This window comes from Globicephala melas, chromosome 6, assembly GCF_963455315.2.
Source record: "Globicephala melas chromosome 6, mGloMel1.2, whole genome shotgun sequence".
NCBI lineage: Eukaryota > Metazoa > Chordata > Mammalia > Artiodactyla > Delphinidae > Globicephala > Globicephala melas.
Genome location: NC_083319.1, coordinates 105,433,414 through 105,449,955, shown reverse-complemented (window position 1 = coordinate 105,449,955; position 16,542 = coordinate 105,433,414). Strand labels below are relative to the sequence as shown.

Sequence of the window (16,542 nt, the reverse complement as noted above, 5' to 3'; positions counted from 1 at the left end):
TGACCACAATGCTATGAGACTAGATATCAATAACAGGAAGAAAACCTGTAAAAAATACAAACACATGAAGGCTAAACAATACACTACTAAATAGCCAAGAGATCACTGAAGAAATCAAAGAGGAAATCAAAAAGTACCTAGAAACAAATGACAATGAAAACACGATGACCCAAAACCTATGGGATGCAGCAAAAACAGTTCTAAGAGGAAATTTATAGCAATACAATCCTACCTCAAGAAACAAGAAACATCTCAAATAAACAACATAACCTTACACCTAAAGCAATTAGAGAAAGAAGAACAAACAAAACCCAAAGTTAGCAGAAGGAAAAAAAATGATAAAGAATAGAGCAGAAATAAATGAAATAGAAACAAAGAAAATAATAGCAAAGATCAATAAAACTAAAAGCTGGTTCTTTGAGAAGATAAACAAAATTGGTAAAGCACTAGCCAGACTCATCAAGAAAAAAGGGGAGAAGACTCAATAGAATTAGAAATGAAAAAGGAGAAGTAACAACTGACACTGCAGAAATACAAAGGATCATGAGAGATTACTACAAGCAACTATATTCCAATAAAATGGACCACCTGGAAGAAATGGACAAATTCTTAGAAAAGCACAACCTTCCGAGACTGAACCAGGAAGAAATGGAAAATATAAACAGACCAATCACAAGCACTGAAATTGAAACTGTGATTTAAAATCTTCCAACAAACAAAAGGCTAGGACCAGATGGCCTCACAGGCGAATTCTATCAAACATTTAGAGAAGCGCTAACACCTATCCTTCTCAAACTCTTCCAAAATATAGCGGAGGGAGGAACACTCCCAAACTCATTCTACGAGGCCACCATCACCCTGATACCAAAACCAGAAAAATATGTCACAGAGAAAACTACAGGACAATATCACTGATAAACATAGATGCAAAAATCCTCAACAAAATACTAGCAAACAGAATCCAGTAACACATTAAAAGGATCATACACCATGATCAAGTGGGGTTTATCCCAGGAATGCAAGGATTCTTCAGTATATGCAAATCAATCAGTGTGATAAACCATATTAACAAAATGAAGGAGAAAAACCACATGATCATCTCAATAGATGCAGAAAAAGCTTTCGACAAAACTCAACACCCATGTATTATAAAAACCCTCCAGAAAGTAGGCACAGAGGGAACGTACCTCAACATAATAAAGGCCATATATGACACGCACAGCCAACATCGTTCTCAATGGTGAAAAACTGAAACCATCTCCACTAAGATCAGGAACGAGCAAGGTTGTCCACTCTTCACCATTGTTATTCAACATAGTTTTGGATGTTTTAGCCACAGCAATCAGAGAAGATAAAGAAATAAAAGGAATCCAAATGGGAAAAGAAGAAGTAAAGCTGTCACTGTTTGCAGATAACATGATACTATACACAGAGAATCCTAAAGAGGCTACCAGAAAACTACTAGAGCTAATCAATGAATATGGTAAAGTAGCAGGATACAAAATTAATGCATAGAAATCTCTTGCATTCCTATACACTAATGATGAAAAACCTAAAAGAGAAATTAAGGAAACACTCCCATTTACCACTGCAACAAAAAGAATACAATACCTAGGAATAAACCTACCTAAGGAGACAAAGACCTGTATGCAGAAAACTATAAGACACTGATGAAAGAAATTAAAGAGGATACAAACAGATGTATACCATGTTCTTGGATTGGAAGAATCAACATTGTGAAAATGACTATACTACCCAAAGCAATCTACAGATTCAATGCAAGTCCTATCAAACTACCAATGGCATTTTCCACAGAACTAGAGAAACAATTTCACAATTTTTATGGAAACACAAAAGACCCCGAATAGCCAAAGCAGTCTTGAGGGAAAAAAACAGAGCTGCAGGAATCAGACACCCTGACTTCAGACTATACTACAAAGCTACAGTAATCAAGACAGTATGGTACTGGCACAAAAATAGAAATATAGATCAATGGAACAGGATAGAAAGCCCAGAGATAAACTCATGCACATATGATCACCATATCTTTGATAAAGGAGGCAAGAATGTACAATGGAGAAAAGATACCCTCTTCAATAAGTGGTGCTGGGAAAACTGGACATCTACATGTAAAAGAATGAAACTAGAACACTCCTTAACACCATACACAAAAATAAACTCAAAATGGATTAAAGACCTAAATGTAAGGCCAGACATTATGAAACTCTTAGAGGAAAACATAGGCAGAACACTCTATGACATAAATCACAGCAAGATCCTTTTGACCCACCTCCTAGAGAAATGGAAATAAAAACAAAAATAAATAAATGGGACCTAATGAAACTTAAAAGCGTTTGCACAGCAAAGGAAACCATAAACAAGACCAAAAGACAACCCTCAGAATGGGAGAAAATATTTGCAAATGAAGCAACTGACAAAGGATTAATCTCCAAAATTTACAAGCAGCTCACGCAACTCAATATCAAAAAAACAAACAACCCAATCCAAAATGGGCAGAAGACCTAAATACACATTTCTCCAAAGAAGATATACAGATGGCCAACAAAGACATGAAAGGATGCTCAACATCACTAATCATTAGAGAAATGCAAATCAAAACTACAATGAGGTATCACCTCACACCAGTCAGAATGGCCATCATCAAAAAATCTACAAACAATAAATGCTGGAGAGGGTGTGGAGAGAAGGGAACCCTCTTGCACTGTTGGTGGGAATGTAAATTGATACAGCCACTATGGAGAACAGTATAGAGGTTCCTTAAAAAACTAAAAATAGAACTACCATAGGATTCAGCAATTCCACTACTGGGCATATACCCTGAGAAAACCATAATTCAAAAGGAGTCATGTACCACAATGTTCATTGCAGGTCTATTTACAATAGCCAGGACATGGAAGCAACCGAAGTGGCCATCGACAGATGAATGGATTAAGAAGATGTGGCACATATATACAATGGAATATTAGCCATAAAAACAAACAAAATTGAGTTATTTGTAGTGAGGTAGATGGACCTAGAGTCTGTCATACAGAGTGAAGTAAGTCAGAAAGAGAAAAACAAATACCGTATGCTAACACATATATATGGAATCGAAAAAAAAAAAGGTTGTGAAGAACCTAGGGGCAGGCCAGGAATAAAGACGCAGACGTAGAGAACGGACCTGAGGACACGAGGAGGGGGAAGAGTAAGCTGGGATGAAGTGAGAGAGTGGCATGGACATATATACACTACGAAATGTAGAATAGATAGCTAGTGGGAAGCAGCCACATAGCACAGGGAGATCAGGTCGGTGCTCTGTGACCACCTAGAGGGGTGGGATAGGGAAGGTGGGAGGGAGACGCAAGAGGGAGGAGATATGGGGGTATATGTATGTGTATAGCTGATTCACTTTGTTATAAAGCAGAAACTAACACACCATTGTAAAACAATTATACTCCAACAAATATGTTAAATAAAAAATAATAAGATAGATGACTAAGCTAACACCAGGTCAAGGACTCACTGGTATTTTATTTTTTTTAATTTATTTTATTTATTTATTTTTGGCTGCATTGGGTCTTCATTGCTGCCATCAGTTTTAGAGAATCAATTTCCAGATATTTAAGATAAATTCAACCATGTATCTGCTAGAGATCCTACCTGTGATGAACAAATTCTTCCTTTCCCCAGTATTCCTTCTTCCATGTCATAAAAGCAGAGGACACCTCTCACCCATCCTAATCTTACTAGCGAATGTTTCCCTAGGCACCAAACAGAAAGAGGATGGGAAAAACCAGTGCTGGTGCAGAGGCAACAAATGACTGTAAGGACAGAGTAAAGCGTGCTTGTGCAAGTCAGGAGGTTTCAACAGAACTGAAGGAGGCCTAGTAGAGTTGCAAACCGATAGAACATGAAAAATAATTTTTGATGACAGATCAATGTAGGATTTGGGGCTCAGAATGAGTTCAAAGAATTAACTGAGCTGTAACAAAATGCTTTCCATTCCCACCTACTTTTTTTGTTGTTGTTGTTGCAGTAATCGGGCCTCTCACTGCTGTGGCCTCTCCCGCTGAGGAGCACAGGCTCCCGACGCGCAGGCTCAGCGGCCATGACTCACGGGCCCACCCGCTCCGCGGAACGTGGGATCCTCCCGCACCGGGGCACGAACCCACGTCCCCTACATCGGTAGGTGGACTCTCAACCACTGCGCCACCAGGGAAGCCCCCACCTACTTTTTATATGAACAAGATTCTTCTGCACGTTCATTGAGAAATAGAATTGATAGTGACCTTTGATCCATTCTAGCAAAGAGTAACAACCAAACCCAGATACATAAACTAACTGTGGTAAAAAGCCCATCACGCTCATTAAGGGATGTATATCCACTAAAATCTAACTTTATATTTACTAATTTGAAATACAGATTGCTGTTTATTTTAAATAATTTTTTAAATAAATTAATTTATTTTATTTATTTATTTTTGGCTGTGTGGGGTCTTCATTGCTGCATGTGGGCTTTCTCTATTTTCGGCGAGCTGGGGCTACTCTTCATTGTGGTGTGCAGGCTTCTCACTGCAGTGGCTTCTCTTGTTGCGGAGCACGGGCTCTAGGTGCATGGGCTTCAGTAGTTGTGGCATGCAGCCTCAGTAGTTGTGGCACATGGGCTTAGTTGCTCCACGGCATGGGGGGATCTTCCCAGACCAGGGCTGAAACCCATGTCCCCTGCATTGGCAGGCAGATTCTTAACCACTGCATCACCAGGGAAGCTCCTACAGATTGCTGATTGCTGTTTTGACCAGGTGTATTACTAATAATTACAATGATAGCTTTATCAGAAGAAATTTCTCAATGGTCATAGGAAGTAAGGTTACAGGAAATAAAAATATATTAATATCAAGGTATTGTAATATGTATTGATATTAATATATTTTTATTAATAAATAATAAGGTGACCAGTAAAAGATTTCAAGCATAAAAATATGCATAAGAAAAGTCTCGGACTTCCCTGGTGGCACAGTGGTTAAGAATCCACCTGCCAGTGCAGGGGACATGGGTTCGAGCCCTGGTCCGGGAAGATCCCACATGCCGCGGAGCAACTAAGCTCGTGTGCCACAACTACTGAGCCCGTGTGCCGCAACTACTGAGCCCACGTGCCTAGAGCCCATGCTGCGCAACAAGAGAAGCCACCACAACGAGAAGCCTGCGCACCACAATGAAGAGTAGTCCCCGCTCGATGCAACTAGAGAAAGCGCGCATGCAGCAATGAGGACCCAACACAGCCAAAAATGAAAATAAATAAATAAATTTATTAAAAAAAGAAAAAAAGAAAAGTTTGTGTGGGAAGTGGAATGGAAGTTCAAATTCAGGGGAAAAAAGGAATGATATATTGAATAAAATGTATGATGTTTAAAGGAAAGCTTGTCCCTGTATTGTTTTAGTGGATGATGGTGGGTATCAAACACTATTAGATTCCTCTGTATACATTTAAAAGAATCATGTAACAGTTCTGAATGTGTATGTCACACATACATATGTATGCACACATCTGGATATATACACACATAGTCAGCCTTCCATATCTTCAGATTTACATCTGTGGATTCAACCAACCGCAGACTGAAAATACACCAAAAAAAAGAAAAAAAATTCCAGAAAGCAAAACTTGAATTTGCTGCACACTGGCAACTATTTACATATCATTTACATTGTATTTGCAACTATTTGCATAGTATTTACATTGTGTGAGGTATTATAAGTAATCTAGAGATGATTTAAAGTATAAGGGGGTATGTGAATAGGTTATATGCAACTATGATACCATTTTATATAAGGGACTTGAGCATCTTTAGATTTTGGCATCTGCAGGGGAGTCCTGGAACCAATTTATATTTTATATGTATATATCATATATATATGATAATAAAGCCTCAACATGAATGTATTTTGTGGTGAGATTATGCAATTATATACAATAGCCAAAATTTATCATATGCTACACTTTAAATTGACAGTTTTTTTTGTATGTTGAAAAAAAAACAAGCAAATAAAGAGAGGGAAACCTGCCCCATTAAAATTGAAAGAAGAAAAAAAACTTGAAATGAAAAAACATAGGAATAGAGGGATATTTCCTTAGTATGATGGATAAATATCTTCTGTGTGTATAAGAGCTTAACATACACATGTACACATACATATGCATACATGTATAGTGAACAATTACTTTTTAAAGTCAATACTGACAATATACTGTAAATATATCCTTACAAACTATTTAAACTTGTAATACAATTTTAGATATAGACTGTAAATGTGTGAGGGTAAGCTTAATTTTACAACATTCCTCTGGAGGATATGCAAGCAAAAAATTGGAAGACCACTGGACACCAGTACAGGATAATACATATGGGGGGATCCAACGTAATAGAAACTGGGAGGAAAATTAGTACATTTTTGCTACTAGGATGTAGGTAGACTAAATTATAATGACGCAATGTTTACATGTGCAGTAGATAAAAAAAGTTTAAAAGCAACTCTTTGTTCTCCCGCTTACTGTGGGGCAGGCAGGCACTGTCACACGTAGAGGAAAAGGAGTGACAGGACAGGCACCCAATTAGCCTGGCTGATGCCAAGGCATCACCAGATTGAATCTGGTAAAACGACTCTCAGATCCGGGAGAGAAGACCATGTGTAAGCAAGTGAACCTGCAGTAACACCTCAACTCAAGACTCATTCCATAATTACTTGAAACAAGACCTCATAATAGTTTTCCTTTGGCAGGGAGAAATCAGTTCAGTTGAACTCTAGCCAAGTATAGAAATCTTTTTATCATTAAGGTTTAATTGGCTTATTCTCCCAAATTACACTGGAAACAAATTTATTGTGCTCCTAGGGTACCATATTATGTTATTTATAAATGTGGATAATTCAAAAGCAATAAAATGTTTGGCCCTTGCTCTCAACAAAGTTGCCATCTAATTGGGAGGACAACATCCAAATTAAAACAACTGAAGAACAATTCAAAGTAACATGTAAACAGTATGTAATAATCCCCCAAGAGAAACAAGTACTCTCATACTTTCCCAGCAGAAGGATAAATTGGTACAAGCCCCTGGGGAAGGAATGTGGGCACTGAGATCAAAATTACAACTGCATACCTCCTTTGACCCAGTAATATGACTAATGGGAATTTATCCTTCCACCATACTTAAAAAGTAACATTTATACAAAGTTACTCGTTGCAGCATTATTCAAAATAACAAAAGATTGGAAAGAACTCAAATACCCTTGAACAGAGGACTGGTTAAATAAATTATGCTACATATATCCAATGGAAAATTTTGAAAGTATAAAAATGCATGAGGAAGTTTTCAATGCACAGATATTTTTCAAAGTCTCCAAGATAAGTGGGGGGAAAAAATCCCAGCGAGGCACAGAAAATGTGTATACAATGCATCATTTTGTTTTCAAGAAGGGGAAAATGGGAATACAGAATATATTTGTATTTGCTTTAATATTCATAAGTAAAGTCTGGATGAATACACACAAAAACTAAAAGCTGATTACCTGCAGTGAGTTATAGGAAGGTGAAAAGTGGCTGGAAGATCTCAGGGCAGGAGTAAGACTTGCCGTCTAAACTGCACAGGTGTATTCTGAACCACGTGAATGTCTTCCTATTAACAATTAAGAAGAGAATAATGAAAAAACATCCCCCAACAAGGCGGAGCAGAACGAGGAGGAAGCTGGTTTCTGCAGGAATCCTCCTGGCCCTGGGTGGAGTTTCGACTTAAGCTTTGGGCAGCTCTGCAAACAGCTGGGAAACTGAGAGAGCACAGAGCACACAGCTTATGCGCTGGCCGCATTGCGCTGTTTGCGCAAGTGCCATCACGTCCCAGGGCTTCTGAGCCTCTGCCCAGCTGAAATGCCTCCCTGCCAGGTGCGTCTCCTTCACCACAGCCCAGAGCCCCCTCCTCCCCACCTCCGCTGCTGGTCAGGATGCTCACGACCCGCCATCCTCACCAGTTACCAGAATCCTCCAGCAGCTGCCTTTAATTTTTACTATGGGAGGGCAGAAGGGGGAGGGCAGGTCAATTAAGTTAACTTCTATTAAGAGAGGAGTGAAGTGCAGGAGGTCAAAGAGTTGGGACAGATACCTGGCCGGTTGCCAAGTCAAGCTTGGAAAATACTCCCCCAAGATACCACCGAGAAAACTGCCCAAACGTGAATGCGGCCAGCTTCAAGTTGTGTAATCATGGGTGACCTTTTTCTCCTGCTATTTATACTTTGATGTGCGTTCCAATTTTTTTTTAATGAGTATAGATTACTCTTAAAAGCCAAAAACTATTACATACAATGGGAGAGATGTATATATTAAAAAACAAACCACTATTCTTACGTAGTCCTGAAACTCTGAAAGATAAAGGAAATTGAGATGGGCAGCATAAGAATTTTATAGCTGTAAACAGTAAGTGTAAGAATACTATAATTTTTTTAAACCTCCTACAGTGCTGAAGGTGTCACCTGACAGTAGGTCAGTGTGACCCACCTAGTCAGGCTGGGCAGAGTGGAACTGTCCACGGTTCCAGGGCAGGAAAGTCCAGTCATTAAAGAGATGTCTCCGTTCGCCTGCCGATGCAGGGGACACGGGTTCGTGCCCAGGTCCGGGAAGATCCCACATGCCGCGGAGCGGCTGGGCCCGTGGCATGGCCGCTGAGCCTGCGTCCAGAGCCTGTGCTCCGCAACGGGAGAGGCCACAACAGTGAGAGGCCCGCGTACCGCAAAAAAAAAAAAAAAAAAAAAGATGTCTCCATTAGTCATACGCTCTCCAGCTGAGAGCCAGCGCCTTCCCACTGTCTTCCTCTCCTGGGATTTGAAACTCGATATCCTGCAAGTCAAAGCACTTTCCTCCCTCCACTTTCTAAACCCAAACGTTGATGACGGTCCTATTCATCTCAGAAACTTAACAAATACATTTTGAAACTTGGCCAATTTTTTTCTCAGGTCCTTAGTAGTCCTGGGGAAAGTAAGCTAACATTCAAATTACTTGAGTAGGTTTGGGCGTAGCTGAGGCTGTTTCTCACCATTTAACGAACAGTTTTATTTAAATGACCGTCAGTCAAAGCGAGCGAGCGAGCGAGAGACAGAGCGAGACAGAGAGAGAGAGACAGAGAGAGAGAGACAGAGAGAGACAGAGAGAGAGACAGAGACAGAGAGACAGAGAGAGAGACAGAGAGAGAGAGAGAGAGAGAGAGAGAGAGGGAGAGAGAGAGGCATAGACATATATACACTACCAAACGTAAGGTAGATAGCTAGTGGGAAGCAGCCGCATAGCACAGTGATATCAGCTCGGTGCTTTGTGACCGCCTGGAGGGGTGGGATAGAGAGGGTGGGAGGGAGGAAGATGCAAGAGGGAAGAGACATGGGAACATATGTATATGTATAACTGATTCACTTTGTTATAAAGCAGAAACTAACAAACACACCATTGTAAGGCAATTATACCCCAATAAAGATGTTAAAAAAAATAAAAAATAAATGACCGTCAGTAAAGTTAGATGCAAACCCTCAACGCTTGGAAAAAAACATAGTAGACCTTGATATTTGCAAGGAATCTATCCTAAAGCCTTCCTGAGCCACAAACTTGGGAACAGCTCTATTGTCCAAAACACCCCACCTTTAGGCAGGACTCTTTTGACTGTAAATCATAGAAACCCAAATGACAGAAACGGAAGTGTGCTGGAGGACAGAATTCAAGGAATGGTTGAACAACCAAATCTACGAAGACAGAGATGCAGTAAGCTTCCCTAAAAACAAGACCCAGGACACATACATCAGGACTCTGCCCATCTCTCATTTATGCGTCCCACTGCAAGCCATTTTCATTGCCTTCCCACATGGCAGGGAACGTGACCATTAAGAGTTCAAGAACCACCACTGGAAAGGAATTCCTCAAGCTTTTTCTGGTTGTAAGTTCAAAACTCCTGAGAAGAGTTTTTGATTGGCCAGTGAAGGTCAGGTGTCCGCCCTAGGCCAATCAGCTGTAAGAACATGGTAGCTCCAGCTGAATCACGTGGTTGAAGTGGAGGAGCAGCGGTTCTCAGAACGCAGGGAGTGCCAAACAGACCAAAATAAATAAGCAAAGTAAGAGAGGGCTACTACACTCCAATAAAAAGGAACAAGGTAAAACTGAAAAATGTAAATGTCATTTCAGACCTTTACGGGAATCATATGTTTAAGTTTTTATGCAGCAAAGCTGCAGCGATTTGAAGAGGCTGGGTGCTCTCAGAGCCAAGAGCTTCCCTCCTATACACCAGCCTTAGGGCACACACAATTCAAGATTGTTGTTAGCAAAATCCAAACTGTTATGTGTCCCGGCCTTCTGATTATAAACGACAAAGGTCTAGAATGCCTCAGAGAAAATGCCATTTTTAATGGCAGGTGCTTCTCTGAAATGAGTACATTTACTATATAAAAAAGCAATGTGGTTCTCAATGAACCTGAATCCTGACTCATTTTGACACACCCTACTCCTGCTCACCAACTCTGGCCAACCAACTCCTATTGTTTCTGGGCAATAGCAACTCTCCACTTAGTCCCTTTCCCTCCATCTACAACTGTCCTGGTTCAGAACCCAATTATGACCCCATTTTGAATCATTTTGTACATAGTAGAAAGAGAAATATGATGCCTGGGTCCTTTTTTGCCAAATACCTATTGAAGAGAGAAGGACTTTTAGTACCAAAAGATAAGATTAATGAAGCCAAGACTAGGAAAATGACAAGACGAGAGCATGGGTTTTGGAACCAGACAGCTCTGGTTTGAATCCAGCCCTGTCACTTACTCTCTGCATGACCATGGCAAGTTATCCAATCCCTCTGAGGCTGAGCTTCTTATAAAACAGGCATAATAGTATTTATTTTGCAGACGTATTGTGAAGATTAAATCAGGTGACAGATTGTTAAATGCCAAGATGCTAAGGGACTTCAATATATGCTAATATTAGAGGACTCGTGCTAACCTTACAAAGGTCAATATACAAATGCAAGTGGAGTGCAGAGGGCCAGGAGGCTAAATCTGCATCCCTCTTCCAACCTTACTTTGGCTCCCAAAGATATGCCATTTTTTCCTCTAAGCCTGAAAGAACTGATTAAATAACTGTTCTCTGTTTTCCTTATTAAGCACTGTTTTGATGCAGACCATTATCTAAAGGAAAAGGTATGGAGTCATTCTTCCTTGGGACGGAGTACAGCCAGACTCTGTATTTAAAGAGACAGAAAATTTGAGAATGTTAATTCTCAAATTTTTTAGTAAAATTTTAGTAAAATTTGAGTAACTTAAGTAATCTCCCCAGAATATTGTTGAACTTGATGGGGAGGGGAGGGGTATGTGTCATGTGCCAGTAAATTTGAATGTTTGAAGGATTATGACTAAATTAGGGTCCGAAAGAAGACAGGAATTCAGTAAGTCAAACACTTAAAGTATTTTGCCCTGAATTGTTATATGATATAGACTGTAATGTGAATATGATGATAGAAGATGGAATTAGAAAAGATATTGCCATTTTGAACATGTATTCAACAATAAACTCTTCCTGAATTTTCTTTTTTTGAGTCAAATTCAACATAGGGTAAACTAATCTCATTGTGACCTACTAAGCATGATGAGGTCAACAGAATCTCCGGAGAATCTGTAACCCAGACATTTCTATCTTTTTTTTTTTCCTTATTCAAAGATCCTAAAAGATCATGACTAGGGAAACCAATTCTGATACTAAAAATAAATATTATGTTGCTTTCTCCATTTATAGGTAAAATTTATAAGACTCTACATCTCAAGCCTCTTATCTGTATTCCAGAGATATGCTGCTATCTTCCTACTATCAGCAAACAACCAACATAAATGTGCTAAGTGAAAAATATATATTACATTGCTGAAAGAAATTCTAAATAAATGAAAAGACATCCCATGTTCACAGTCTGAAAGAGTTAATGTTGTTAAGATGACAATACTTCCCACATTGACATACGGAGTCAAGACTATCTCTATGAAAATTCCAAGGTGTTTTATGCAGAAATGAAAACTCCATGCTGAAGTTCATATGGTATTTCAAGGGACCCAGAATAGCCAAAATAATCTTGCAAAAGAAGGACAAAGTTGGAGGACTCACGCTGCCTGATTTCAAAACTTATTAAAAAGCTACAGTAATCAAAACTGTGGTACTGGCATAAGAACAGACATATAGAGCAATGGAATAAAATTTACAGTTCATAAATAAACCTCCACATCTATGGTCAATTGATTTCGACAAGGGTGTCAAGACCAATCAATAGGGAAACAACAATCTCTTCCATAAATGGTACTAGGAAAACGAAATATCCACATGCAAAAGAATGAAGTCGACCCTTGTCTTATACCATATACAAAAATTAACTCAAAATGAACCAGACCTAAATTTAGAGCTAATACTATAAAATTCTTAGAAGAAAATCTAAGGACAAATTTGCATAGCCTTGGATTTGACAATGGTTTCTTAAACATGACACCAAAAGCACAGACAACACAAGAAAAAATAGATAAAAGGGACTTCATGCAAATTAAAAATTTCTGTGCACCAAAGGACACTATCAAAGAGTGAAAAGACAACACACAAAATGGGAGAAAATATTTGCAAATCATATATACAATAAGAGTCTGAAATACAGAATACATAAAGAACTCCTAAAGCTCAACAACACAAAAACAAACAACGTGATTTTAAAATGGGCAAAGGGGGGAATGAAAGGGGAGGGAGGAATAAGTAGGTGGAGCACAGAAGATTTTTAGGGCAGTGAACTATTCTATGTACTACTATAATGGTGGATACGTGTCATTATACATTTGTCAAAACCCACAGAGTGTATACAAGAATGAACCCTAATGTAAACTATCGACTTTGGGTGATAATGATTTGTCAATATAGGTTTATCGACTGTAATACATGTACCTCTCTGGTGTGGGTTGTTGACTGTGGGAGAGGTTGTGCATGGGTGGGGGGGGGCGCGTTATATGGAAATTCTCTGTACTTTCCACTCAATTTTGCTGTAAACTTAAAACTGCTCTAAAAGCAGGGGCAAGGAGGAGAGGAGCAAAGGACTTGAATAGACATTTCTCTAAAGAAGATAAATAAGCACATGAAAAGATGCTCAACATCATTAATTATTAGGGAACTGCAAAGCAAACCACAGTGAGATACCACTTCACACCCGCTAGGATGGCTATAATAAAAAATATAGAAATAACAGGTGTTGGAGAGGACGTAGAGAAACTGGAACCCTCAGACATTGCTGGTGGGGATATAAAGTGGTGCATCCGCTGTGAAAAACAGCTTGGCAATTCCTCAAGAAGTTAAACATAGAATTAGCACATAACCCAGCAATTCTACTCCTATATAAATACCCAAGAGAAATGAAAACAAGAATTATACAAATACTTGTACACCTATGTTTATTGTAGCATCATTCACAATAGTCAAAAGGGGGAAAGAGCCCAAATGTCCAACATGAGATGAATGGATAAACAAAATGTGGTATCCATATAATGGAATATGATTCATCCTTAAAAAGGAATGGAGTTCGGATACAGGCTACAACATGAATGAACCTTGAAAACACCATACTAAGGGAAAAAAGCCAGACACAAAAGGACAACATTGTATGATTATACTTTTATGAGAAACCTAAAAAAGGCAAATTCATACAGACAGAAAGTAGAATGGTAGTTGCCAGGGGCTGGTGGAAGGGAGGAATAGGAAATTATTGCTTAATGATTACAGAGTTTTGCCATAATGATGATGCATGCACAACATTATGTATTTAGTTCTGAGTCACACACTTAAAACGCTTAAGATGGCAAATTTCGTTATATATATTTTTCCACAATTACTTTTAAAAAGAAAAATGTAACCTGTGTTAAGTGACCTGTGAACATAGGAATTAGAAGCTGTTGTGAAAGTTTACCAGGAAGGATACTGTTACAGTGTTTAAGCAAACAGAAGCATGGTGGTCTAGATGAAGCCCAGGAAAGATCAAGATCAAGTATTGATTAGTGTTTTTAAAGTACTAGATAAGCTGATTCTAAAATCCATATGGAAGAACTAAGAATAACAAAAAATAATTTTGAAAAAAGAAAAACGAGGGAGGCCACCTCTCCCTATGAGACATCAAGACGTACATGAAAAGTTATAGTATTTAGACAGTGTGATTTTAGCCCAGGAATAGATAACTAGATCGACCAAAGAAGCCCCAAGCAAATCCCTGACTCTATGGAAACTTGGTATCTGACAGACATAACCAACCAGTGGAGAAAGAAAAGACTATACAGTAAAGGGGCTGGACCAGTTGATTATCTATGTGGAAGGAAAAGAAAAATGGATCCCTACCTTACAGCAATGACAGAATTAATTCTAGATGGATCCCATGCTTAATGTGAAAATCAAATTTTTAGAAAATTTTAGACAGAAAATAGAGGAAAATATACACATGATTTTGAAGTTGGGAAATTGTTTTTAAAATAGGACTCAAAAGCACGAATAATAAAAATTGCAAAAGAGTTGACTACATTAAAATTAAACTTGTCTGTACATCAAAATATGCCATAAACAAAGTAAAAGATAAGCAAGGGACTTGGAGAAGACCTCTGCATGGTAAGTGACTGGTAAAGGTTAAGTAAACAGAATACACAATGAACTACTTCAACCAGTGAGAAAAATGACAACACAACAGACGCAAAAGCAAAGAATGTGAACAGACAATTCAACAAAGAGGAAACACAAATGGCCAATAAACACATGAAAAGATGCTCAATCTCGATAGTAATCAGGAAAATACAAACAACTGCGAGACACCACTTCGCATTCATCAGATTAGCAATAAATTTTAAAAGTCAGACCGCAGTAAGCACGACTAAGGCCGTGGAGAAGGAGAAGCTGTTATACACAACATCAACTGGTACAACCATCCTGGAGAGAAATGTGGCCATGTCAGTGCGCAATCACGACGGCCAGCAACATCCCAGAGACACTCCTGCACACGTGTACAAGGACACGGGTACAAGAATGTGCCTCAGAGCACCGTGTGTAAGGGTGCTTATCCAAGCACTTACAGGCAGCAAGGGACAGGATGAAAGCACGCATTGTAATGATAATTCAGGACAGTGGTGGCCTCCGGAAGGGAGGGAGGGAGGGGAGTGAAACTGGGAAGAGGCACAGCGGAGTTTCAGCTACATCTGTATTTTTTATTTAAAAAAAGGAACTGGAGCAGAAAGGCAAAATGTTAATATTTGGCAAAACTGAATTGTGAGTACATGATATTCTTTACGCTTTTCTGAATACTTGAAATACTTCATAACAATACTTTCTTAAACTCTAGCAGTATTATTCAGCATGACTTTGGAGGACATGAACATTCCAGGTCACTGGGCAATTGCAGAACAGCAAAGGAAGAGGGATCTTTAGAGGTGGAGCAGCGGTATGTTTCCTAAAGACTCTGAGCCAGAAGATGAAGACGATGCAAAACCAAGAGACACAGGAGGCACCAATTCTGTTGCCTTCACCTTAGCCTGGTAGGATGACCAGCATCACGGCCATGCCACTGGGAGTCTCCCCGTCCCCAGCTACGCTCCTCTCTTAAGGCTGCACCTCGACTCCTCCCTCTGAAACCTCTTTCCTAAACACGGATGGGAGTCAGCTGCAATTTCTAATTGATTGAAAAAAACACTCTAAGCAGAGCTGTCATATATTCCTTCTCTGATCATTTCCTGCAGAGATAATGAAGTATTTTAATACAAATGAAGAAAACTCAAGTTTCTTTCTCTCACAGCTCCTACTGCAGAGCAAAAAGTGTTGGCAAGGATGTCAAGAAAGAACTGTAAGCATAGATGATCTTATTTGCAAAGCAGAAATAGAGACACAGATATTGAGAACAAATGAATGGATACCAAGGGGGAAAGTGGGGCAGGGGGTGGGAGGAATTGGGAGATTGGCACATATACACATATACACTATGATACTATGTATAAAATAGACAACTAATCAGAACCTACTGTATAGCACAGGGAACTCTACTTAATGCACGGCAGTGACCTAAATGGGAAGGAAATCCAAAAACGAGGGGATGTATGTATACGTATAGCTGATTCATTTTGCTGTACAGTAGAAACTAACTATACTACAATAAAAATTAAAAAAAAAAAGAAAGAAAGAACCGTAAGCAAAAGTGACGATCACCAATGGCTCACCAAGTAAAGGCAGGAAGGTGTGGTGGTGAAGCCAGACAACCTGGTCTAAATACCAGCCCCTCCACTCATTTGCCAGTTGTATGTACATAACCTTTCAGAGGCTCAGTTTCCACACTCTCAAGTAACAATAAAAATCCCTACCTTACAGGGTTAGAGAAAATAAGATTATATATGAAAATCGTTTGCACAGTGGCTGGCACATAATACACTAATAGTAATAATAGTGTATTATTATCAGTAACCATGGATTGGACTACATTGAATTAATCTTTG

The 16,542-nt window shown here is 39.1% G+C and overlaps 1 protein-coding gene across 1 annotated transcript in view; it reads right to left on the bottom strand.

Annotated features, from left to right (window-relative positions):
* EXTL3 (exostosin like glycosyltransferase 3) overlaps positions 1-16,542 on the bottom strand; it is a 126,253-nt gene that overhangs the window by 91,190 nt on the left and 18,521 nt on the right. Inside the window, exon 2 of the mRNA XM_030879130.2 lies at positions 7,564-7,670. The gene's annotated coding sequence lies outside the window, so the exon portion shown is untranslated. The remainder of the gene's footprint in view (positions 1-7,563; positions 7,671-16,542) is intronic.